Below are 11,430 nucleotides of genomic sequence, written 5' to 3' on the forward strand. Positions count from 1 at the left end.
TAGAGTTGTCCATTTACAGATGATAGCGTAACCTAACTGCCAAATTGTGGGCAACTCTGTGCCTGGTGACCATTCAAGCAACTAACAATCAAGTTGTATGTTTATATTAGTAATTCAGATATCTATCTTCTTTTCAGTACTCTATGTTTATATATATATATATATATATATATATATATATATATATATATTTTTTTTTTTTTTTACCACAAATAAGATCTTTTATTTGTCATCATTAAAAGCCTGAATTTTAAACAGATTCTTGGACCAGTGGCTTATATCCATCAGCTCATTTAGTCTCATCCCCAGTAGCTTTTCTAAAACTATTGCCTTCACCATATAGCTCCATGAATTTTCCCAATTGAAACTTAGGCTTCTTCAGCATTTTTACTTTTCTAACAAAGACATTATAGACTGGATAAATAGATTAGTGAGTCTTTTCTATGTCTTTTCCAATACAGTTTGGAATCAATTTATTGACTACCTCTTCCAAGTCATTTGTCTGCCCCTCTCAGGTCATGATTTCCATCATCATCTTCTGGATCTAGCGGACCTTCTGGTGCTGGGCATAAGCAGTCTTCAGGATATGATTGCTGCATTTTTCAGTAAAGCCCACACAGAACAGACAAAGCAAGTAACCATCCATAGTCTTAACATCAACATAACTTCAATCATGATCTACCAGTATTAGATCATGGAGCACATTTTATCAAGGGAGTATCACCAACTCAATGAACATGAATCTGAGCAAACTCCAGGAGATACTGAAGGACAGAGAAGTCTGGCATTCTGCAGTCCATGGGGTCACAAAGAGTCAGACTCGACTTAGCGAGTGAACAACAAGATCCCCACCATGAAGTCTTCCCTAGAGGAAGAACTCTTTCCCCAAAGAGGAACCAGTTAGTCACCCTGAAGAGTCAGGAAACAAGAGAGTCCTCAAGAAAAGGAGGAAATTAACTTCCAGGGAGGAGCCACTCAGCAGTGGACCTGAAGAGGCTACTGCTAGCAAGAACAGAGCTCTAAGAAAAAGAAAATGTTCTGAAAGCTATCTTAGGAAAATTAGAATAAATTAACGCCTAATGAGGCATAACTTGGAAAGATAGTTCCCAACCCATCCTTTAGTGCTCAATAAAAAATCAAAAAGATCCATTCCATGGAAATTAGTAAGGCAGTTTTTTCCCTGAACAATCTCAGTAACTAGCCTGGATTGTCTAAATGCAACTTCATCTTTCTGCAGATCAGAAAGGCTCACTTCAAAAACATGACCCTAAAAAAAAAAAGAAAAAATATGACCCTTGAGGCGATCAGATACTGTTTTGGTTCCTTGAGTTCTCATGACTAGTGTTTTCATATAAGAAATATGTATTTCAGATAAGAAATACTGGGAAAACACTAGTGCTTTCACATAATGCCAATCTTTCTTAGAAAATCAGTCAACCACTTTCTTCTTGGGTCCCTTTTTGCCAACTTTCATAAGATGCTTGTTCTTGCCAACTACCATGGTGATGCTCAGAGAGCCAAAAGAGACAGTTTATATTTATTAAGATAAGGAATTAAGTTACTCAAAGTATACCTTAGCCCTCAACATTCTTTTACCTAAACTAAGCAACAACAGTTTGTACAATTGTGTCATTAAAACAAATAAATTTTACTTTTGTCTTGTTTTGTTCATTAATGGATTATAAAGAGATATATATTTTCAGTTCAGTTCAGTTCAGTTGCTCAGTCACGTCTGACTCTTTGCGACCCCATGAATCGCAGCACGCCAGGCCTCCCTGTCCATCACCATCTCCCAGAGGTCACTCAGACTCACGTCCATTGAGTCAGTGATGCCATCCAGCCATCTCATCCTCTGTCGTCCCCTTCTCCTCCTGCCCCCAATCCCTCCCAGCATCAGAGTCTTTTCCAATGAGTCAACTCTTCCCATGAGGTGGCCAAAGTATTGGGGTTTCAGTTTTGGCAGCATTCCTTCCAAAGAACACCCAGGACTGATCTCCTTTAGAATGGACTGGTTGGATCTCCTTGCAGTCCAAGGGACTCTCAAGAGTCTTCTCCAACACCACAGTTCAAAAGCATCAATTCTTCAGCGCTCAGCTTTCTTTATAGTCAAACTCTCACATCCATACATGACTACTGGAAAAACCATAGCCTTGACTAGACAGACCTTGGCTGGCAAAGGAATGTCTCTGCTTTTTAATATGTCATCTAGGTTGGTCATAACTTTCCTTCCAAGGAGTAAGCATCTTTTAATTTCATGGCTGAAATCACCATCTGCAGTGATTTTGGAGGCCCAAAGCATAAAGTCTGACACTGTTTCCACTGTTTCTCCATCTATTTGCCATGAAGTGATGGGGCCAGATGCCATGATCTTAGTTTTCTGAATGATGAGCTTTAAGCCAAGTTTTAAGCCTCATCAAGAGGCTTTTTAGTTCCTCTTCACTTTCTGCCATAAGGGTGGTGTCATATGCATATCTGAGGTTATTGATATTTCTCCTGGCAATCTTGATTCCAGCTTGTGCTTCTTCCAGCCCAGCATTTCTCATGATGTACGCTGCATATAAGTTAAGTAAGCAGGGTGACAATATACAGCCTTGACGTACTCCTTTTCCTATTTGGAACCAGGATATCTTCAGTTCAGTTCAGTTCAGTCGCTCAGTCATGTCCGACTCTTTGCGACCCCATGAATCGCAGCATGCCAGGCCTCCCTGTCCATCACAAATTCCCGGAGTTCACTCAGACTCATGTCCATCGAGTCAGTGATGCCATCTAGCCATCTCATCCTCTGTCGTCCCCTTCTCCTCCAGGATATCTTAGTAAATCATAAAAATTTTTAAGCATCTTCTTAACTCTTTAATATGCTATAATATTTCAATGAATATATGTTCCAAAGAATAGAAAATAATGGATGTGAAATCAAATCTAGATCTCTCATGTCAGTGATGATTCAGGATCCTTGATTAATTAAAGTTTTTCTTTCTCCTTCAATCTTCTATTTGATTAATTTGTCCATAAAAAAGAAAAACTTGTAGTCATGTGTTAGTATGATGCTATGAAGCCTGCACTGTATGGCTACCTTAAAAATGTTCAACTTTGAGAAGGGAGAATTGCTCTTTGCACCTATTAACCTTTCACAAAAGTGGATAGAGCGGTAAATGGCAAAAATAGAGAAGTACAGTTGAACCAAATATTTAACTTGTAGACAAAAGAAACATTTTCTCAAAGAAATGAGTCCAGCAAAATCAATTGTGGGGTATCAGATCAGTCACTCAGTTGTGTCCGAGTCTGCGAACCCACGAATCGCAGCACACCAGGCATCTCTGTCCGTCACCAACCCCCAGAGTTCACTGAGACTCACGTCCATCGAGTCAGTGATGCCATCCAGCCATGTCATCCTCTGTCGTCCCCTTCTCCTCTTGCTCCCAATCCCTCCCAGCATCAGAGTCTTTTCCAATGAGTCAACTCTTCACATGAGGTGGCCAAAGTACTGGAGTTTCAGCTTTAGCATCATTCCTTCCAAAGAAATCCCAGGGCTGATCTCCTTCAGAATGGACTGGTTGGATCTCCTTGCAGTCCAAGGGACTCTCAAGAGTCTTCTCCAACACCACAGTTCAAAAGCATCAGTTCTTTGGCGCTCAGCCTTCTTCACAGTCCAACTCTCACATCCATACATGACCACAGGAAAAACCATAGCCTTGACTAGATGAACCTTTGTTGGCAAAGTAATGTCTCTGCTTTTGAATATGCTATTTAGGTTGCTCATAACTTTCCTTCCAAGGAGGAAGAGTCTTTTAATTTCATGGATGCAGTCACCATCTGCAGTGATATAGATGGAGTTTTAGCATCATTGGAATTAAATACACATTTAAGGGCCCTTTATTCAGGGATTCATTTCCAAAGTTTCTGTACTACATATCTAGAATTTTCCCAGTAAGAATTATCATTTATTCAAGCTGAGTCTTTGAACTGAACCGAATCTAATACTCTAGGAAACAAAGTCACACTGAGTAAGATTCAATTGCTGAGCAATCAGGTGAAACAGAAATTTTGTGTATGAGACCATTGATTATTTACTGTCAGGCTAGAGAGAAAAGACTTTGCCCTAAGTGGAAGATTTGGTCACACCATATAGGCATGATGGTTCTATATAGTTATTACCTTAACAATAGACTCTGCCATAAATAAACAAAAAGACAATTTATCTGAGGCACTAAGATTTATCCCAGTAGAACATTGTGATTATGCAGTTTCTCTGTGACAGAATTACTTTCATGAACTCATAAATCTATTATACACCATTTCCTATAATATTGCTTTCCCATAATTTCCTTTATCAGGTAAGACCTCACCTAGACAATTAATATAAACTGTGATGAGAGCATCTGGGTTACTAAGAAGTTCTAATAAGTCTTTGAAGATTATAGGAAATAAGTAAAACATAAAACAGTGTTTTTAGTTCTGGACTTTCTATTTTAGCAACTGAATAACAATTATACCACAGGGTGATAGATTTTTGAAAAATATTCACAATGAGAACAAATTTTATTTTACTAAATTTTGTATTTAGTTTCACTTACCATAACACTAGAATTTAAATTACAACAATTTTACTCATTTGGCTTCATTTCCCATTTAAGAGATGATGCAGATTTGAAAATCATACATGCAGCATAGAATTCAAATGTCATGCGTATGTTTTTGTTTGTTTGCTTTCTTTCCAAAACCCTTGGCAATTAGTAAACAATGGGTGAAGTATGTAGTTTAAAGATAGAGCTCACCAAATTGCCTAATAAGCTATAAGAAGATGTAAGAGAAAGTGTGGAGTCCAGATAACTTTACATTTTGGGTCTGAAAAAACTGGATGTCCAATAATGAAAATTCAGGAAGGAGATTTAGAAGTAGAGTTAATAATTCAGTTTTAGATACCTCAAATTTAGATGACTATTAGATATCTAAGTAGAGACAGTAAGAAGGAATTTGGTGGTAACAGTCAAGAGAAGGGTTAATACTTAGGATACATGTTGGAAATCACAGCACATAGAAATAAAACTTAAAGCCTTATTCAATGGATAGGGTCTCTTAGAGAATGAATGGTTAGATAGAAGAGAATAGGTTTCAGGCCTGAGAGAGACCACTTTTAAAACTTAGAAACGGTAAAGGTGAGGAGGTTCCAGCAAGACACTGGGAGGAGTGGTCATTGTGTTCCAAAAAATTTCTGGAGAATATGGTGTGAAGAAATGTTTAAGGAATAAAGATGAAACTGGAAGTTTCAAATGCCACATTGACTTTGGCAACAAGGATATTACCAGTAACCTTGATAAGAATGGCTTCAGTGGAGTAATGGAAAATAGAGCCTGACTGCAATGGTTCCATACAGCCTAGAAAACAAGGAACTGGGGAGAGTGACTATGCACAACTCTATCTAGAAGTGCTAATACAAAGGGAAACAGAGAGGAGAAGCCTGTGGGAAGAAGATAAAGTTTCAGGATCTGTACTTATAACAGTTGCTTTAAAATGGATGATATGTCCATTGTGATGGAAATGAAGCACAGTGAGAAACACTGATGATTTAATGAGTGGGATGATAGTTGGAGTATAAAAGTTTTCAGTAGGTGATGTGGGATAGAATCCAGTACACAAATAGAGTGACTTTAGATTGGGGGTGGAAAAGGAAGGCTGGGTGCAGAGCACATTCTTTGTAATGTAAGAAAAGGAAGTATACACAGTGTAGTATACATACAGTTCACTTACAGGAAGATGTAGAGGTTCTTTTATGATTATTTTAATTATTTTGTTCATTTAATAAGATAGGTTATCATCTGAGAATAGAGATGCAGAAGGGATCAAAGATTAAAAGAGAGTAGACAAGCTCTGAAATGTATCCTCAGAGAATAGGGATGTAAATTGTTTATGAAAATGTCATGGAAGTATTGAACAGCACTGGGGGCTCACTTGAATTCTGTGATTTAGAACCCAAAGTGAGATAAGTCTTTTTGGTTGTTATTTTCTCCAGTTATACTGTTCTGATGTGTATCTCAAGTAGGCAGAGAGTTTGATTTAACAAGTTTTGGAGTTTTGTCAAAAGGAAAGGAGAAATTTAAAAAATAATTACAGAAAAAAGCAAAACAGTGATTATAAAAGTGAATCATGAAATCTTATTAGGTATAAGAAAAGAAATGAGGATGTAACATGGGTGACAGTGAAAACCTAAAGAGAATATACTGGAGTAATGAGTAGTCAAAATTGACGTGCTAGAAAAAACTAAGAGAAAGATATGGTTAGCTGCCTAAGACAGGGATACTTCAAGTTGAGATTTTAGATGGGTTGTAGTTATTGCAAGAGGAACTAAAGAGCCTCTTGGTAAGGGTGAAAAAGGAAAGTGCAAGAGCCAGATTAAAACTAAATATCAAAAATCTAAGATCATAGCATCTGGCCCCATTACCTCATGGCAACTAGAAGGGAAAAGGTGGATGTAGTGACAGATTTCCTCTTCTTGGGCTCTAAAATCACTGCAGATGGTGACTGCAGCCATTAAATCAGAAGACGATTGCTTCTTGGCAGGAAAGCTATGACAAATCCAGACAATGTGATGAAAAGCAGAGATATCACTATGCCGAGAAGGCTATATAGCCAAGGCTATGGTCTTCCCTGGAGAAGGAAATGTCAACCTACTCCAGTACTCTTGCCTGGAAAATCCCATGGACGGAGGAGCCTGGTAGGCTGCAGTCCATGGGGTCGCTAAGAGTCGGACGGGACTGAGCGATTTCACTTTCACTTTTCACTTTCATGCATTGAAGAAGGAAATGGCAACCCACTCCAGTGTTCTTGCCTGGAGAATCCCAGGGACAGGGGAGCCTGGTGGGCTGCAGTTCATGGGGTCACTAAGAGTCGGACATGACTGAAGCGACTTAGCAGCAGCAGCAGCATGGTCTTCCCAGTGGTCATGTACAGTTGTGATAGCTGAACCGTAAAGAAGGCTGAGCACCAGGTGCATGCAGAACACCATCTGAGAGCAGACAGGAGTACCTGACCAGTGGAAAAGAATATATAGAACCAGGCAAAACTCTGTAGGACAAAGGAACTAGGGGGAAAACAGGACAGTTAGTAGGGCAGGACCTGCCCTTAGTGGGTGGGGGAACTTAAGCAGGGGTCTGATCCCCACAGTGGGGCAATTGTCTGAGTCAGAGGAGAAACATTTAAGACTGAGAGTGAAACAGCTGATTTGTGGCAGCCTAAATGGAATGAGAATGAGACAGTCCTTGCTGCAGCCATACATACCCTGGACAGGAATGCTGGTCTCCTGTAAGGTGCAGTGGCTGGGAGCTGAAGTTTAGGGATTGTGGAGCAATCCCAGTGTGAGGGCTGCTGTTGTCTGTGGAGAGAAAGACTGAAGGGATGTGAAGAAAGTGATCGTGGTGGGAAATGCTGGTGGATAAAAGCTAGGCCACCATGGAAGCAAGACGATACTGCTGAGTCACATGCAGGGGATGGAGCCATCACCATAGCCTCTCTCTCTCCACACTCCAGCATCAGCAGCTGAACAATAGAGAGACTGGCCCATCAAACGCCTGATGTATTGAACTACAGAGTAGGATCACACCCACGGTGCTCGTTTCAGTGACTGATGCAAGGAACTACAGAGTAGGACCCTACCCAAGGGTGCCCCTTCAAGTGCCTGATGCACTAATCTATAGAGTAGGACCCCAGCCAGGGAGGCCCCTCTATGTGCCTGACACGAGGAACAACAGAGAAGGACCCCAGGCAAGGGAGCCCTCCAAGTGCCTGAAGGGGCGGAGTGATGGAGAAAGACTGGCCAAAAAGGCCTTCTGATCGCCAGCTACAAGAGGCATGAAAAAAGACTCTGATAGAGCCATAACTCCTGGGGCGGAAGCAGACCAAGTCCCTGCACACTTGGCACTGCCAGGGTACCCACAAGCCAAGCAGCTGTGCTACCTCTCACTAGGGCAGAGCTGCCACAAGCAAAAAAAAAAAAAAAAGTCATGTCTGTGTGCACAGGGTTGCTTCAGTCCTGTCCAACTCTTTTTGACTCTGTAGACTGTGGCCTGCCAGGCTTCTCTGTCAGAAAGGGGGTTCTCCAGGCAAGAATACTGGATCCTATTGGACAATACTGGTTGCCATACCCTTCTAGAGCACTATATCTCTTGCTGCCCTAGCCCAACTCCCTGAGTACCTCGTGCTGTCAGAACCCCTGTGACCCAAGCAGCTGTACCACCTCCACACCTGGCCCTCACAGCGGCAAACCCAATCCCTCCAGGGCAGCCTCAGGAGCTAAACCCCAATGGACAACCCACATGTAGAGGTGGAAATAAAACTATAATTGAAACCCAAGGGCAGTGTGGCTAAGGAAGAAGACCCAAAATCTTCCCACCAGCTGTACAAGCTGCAGATTAAATTCACATGATCAACTAAGCAGACTGTGTTGATGGAATATAGGAAAGACCATTGAGAGCTCCCACAAAAGAAAAACACTAGCTCTGATAGCTGTGGACATTGGAGGCAAGAACACACAGGAGTAGGACCAGATTAGAATCTGAGCTGCCCCCACAGCAGGTCCAGAGATCAGCACAGTGTTGGAGGGCATCCTAGGGAGGTGAGGTGCCGGGGACCAGCCCCGGCTGAACCAGGGTATTCGAAGGAGAGACGGCGTAGGCGAAGATCAGGAAACAATTGCTTAATTAAATGTTAATTAAGGATATAAAGAGTAATAGAATGAGGATAGCTCAGTAGGAAAATTCAGTGAAGAAAAGAGGCTGAAATAAGGATAGCTCAGTGAGGAAATTTAGTGGAGAAAAGCTGTTGAAATAAGGATAGCTCAGTGAGGAAATTCAGTGGAGAAAATAGGCTGAATAATTCAGCCAGAAGGTAAGAGAAAGAACGACATGGTGAGACCAAGTTTCGGTGAACAAGGCCCGCACTTTATTTTTCAAAGTAGTTTTTATACCTTAAGTTATGCACAGAGGATAATGGGGGAAGGGGTAGAGTCTTGCAGCAAACCAGGCTTTCTTCCTGCAAACTTATCATATGCAAAAGCTTAGGTGATTTGCATCATCTTCTGGCCCGGAGGCCTGTTAACATTTTAAGACCTTTTCTTCAGAAAACTTATTTTTCTCTAAAGGTGATTGGTCAGGAGCCACCCTCCAAAAGCATTAGATAAAGTTGCATTCGTACAGCGCAAAGGTGTGGTGGGCTACAAAAAGAATTAACTCAAGGGTCCCAGGTTACAAACATTAAAGCTACTATTTACACCAATTATATTAACCAATACACTGCCAGGGACACAGCAGGTAAGGGATATGGAAACTTAGCAGCAAACATTGGCCCAACAAGTGAAAATCCCTTCACCAATACAATTTCTAATCAATCTTCTAACTACTCAAAAGAATCTGTGTTTAGACAGTTTAGAACATCTCCTGCCTCTCACAGTTGGGAGGCTCTGAACAATCACATGTGGCCGGAAAAACCTATTCAGGCAGGCTAGAGGATTTCCAAAGGAGTTTGTAGGTTAAACACTGTCACACCCAGGAATTATTAACTGGAACTGTAAGCTAACTTTTTTCAGAGAGGTAGTGGGGGACAGCCCCCCGTAAAGTCAGAGGTGTAGGTGAAAGCACAAAGCAGAAAGTAGGCAGACTCTGGTTTTGGGGGTATATGCTCGAGAATTTCCAGGGGGACTCCTGAAGCTCGATCCCGCCTTTGCGTATGCCGAGCCTCCTTCCTCATGACCTTTGTCATGGGCGGAGTTCCTCACGCTGGCTACCGGCAGTGATAGAATTCCAGTTGAGCTATTCCAGATCCTGAAAAGTGCTGCACTCAATATGCAATATGCACTCAATATGCAATATGCCGGCTCCCGGCAGTGAGGTGTGACTCCCAGCGAGGGAAAGGACGCTGACAACAGCGACTCAAGAAAAATATTTATTATTTTTATTTTTTCACTTGTTCTGTGGATTCTTTTGTATATTTTTTTCTTTTCTCTTTCCTTTTCTTCCCCCTCTTTTGTAGTTGTCGATTTTATTGGCACTAAGAAATCCAATTAACCTTTTGAGCTTCCCCCCCGCCCCTCAGTCACATTTATTATTGTTGTTATAAACGTCTGCCTCTACATTTGGCTTTTGCAGTTCTGTGGAGTTTTCCTTTTTTTTTTTTTTCTTTTCTCCTTTTTTGATTTTAATTTTTTTAACCTATTATTATTTTTTATACATTTATTCCTTTGTTGCCTTTCCTACTATTCTTTTTCCCTTGCAGCTAATCTTTAATATATATAAATCTTCATCTACCTCTATTTAACTTTGCATATATATTCATTCTTTCTTTTCTTTCTTTCCTTTCCTCTCAACACATTTGTTAGTTTTGTTTTCATTGCTTTATTCCCCACTTGGCACCTTTCTTTAGTGTTGTTTTCCAGTCTGTGCTGAAGTTAGTTTTGTTCTTAACTAGTAAATATAATTTTTGATTTCCTTTGTTCACCAGGTCAGTCTACTGTACTTTATTTTTGTTGGACTGTTTTCACTTTGCTCATGGGTATACACCCATGATTTTGTAACTGCAATTTGTCTGGGGTTCATCTTTGGTTTCTTGTTTTTGGATATTTGTTTTAATCTAACTTAATGGCATAACAAACCACTTGTGGAATCTCCATTCCTGACAAAAGATCAAGCCCTGAGCCTTTGGAATAGGAGCACTGACGCCAAGACCCTAGACTACCAGAGAACTAACCCTAGGGAGTATCAAATAGTGAGAACTCACATAAAGGAACCCACTTGAAGACCCTGCATCACCCAGTAGCACCCTCATCTAAACAATAAACAAAACAAAAATACAAACCCAATCATCAGCAGATAGGTTTACCATCTCACTCAGCTTTGCCCATCAGAGGAAAAACTAACAAACAAACAAAAACTCGGCACAAATCTCACCCCATAGGAAGCTCACACAAAACACTGAGGGCAGAAACCAAAAGGAAGAAAGAATTCAACCTTTTTCACGGTAAGAATTCAACTTTCCTTGAAGCTTGGGAAAAGAGACCTCAAACACAAGAACTTAAAAAACAATAATAATGAAAAGGCAGACAAATACTGCACAAATAAAAGAACAAACTAGGAACACAGAAGTCCAAATAAATGAAGAGGAAATAGGCAAACTACCTGAAAAAGAATTCAGAATAATGATAGTAAACATGATCAAAAACCTTGAAAATGAAATGGAGAAAATGCAAGAATCAATTAACAAAGACCTAGAAGAATTAAATAATAAACACACAGAGACAAGCAACACAATTACTGAAATTAAAAATACTCTAAAGGTATCAATACCAGAATATTTGAAGCAGAAGAACCAATCAGTGAGCTGGAAGATAAAATGGTGGAAATAATTTCTGAAGAGCAGATTGAAGTATAAAGAATAAAAAGAGCT

General features: G+C 40.4%; 1 pseudogene; it reads right to left on the bottom strand.

Annotated features, from left to right (window-relative positions):
* Positions 1 to 250: 250 nt before the first annotated feature.
* Positions 251 to 1,828, bottom strand: LOC109558095 (small ribosomal subunit protein eS1-like; annotated as a pseudogene).
* Between the last annotated feature and the right edge of the window lie 9,602 nt (positions 1,829 to 11,430).

Source organism: Bos indicus, chromosome 4 (assembly GCF_029378745.1).
Source record: "Bos indicus isolate NIAB-ARS_2022 breed Sahiwal x Tharparkar chromosome 4, NIAB-ARS_B.indTharparkar_mat_pri_1.0, whole genome shotgun sequence".
NCBI classification, from domain to species: domain Eukaryota; kingdom Metazoa; phylum Chordata; class Mammalia; order Artiodactyla; family Bovidae; genus Bos; species Bos indicus.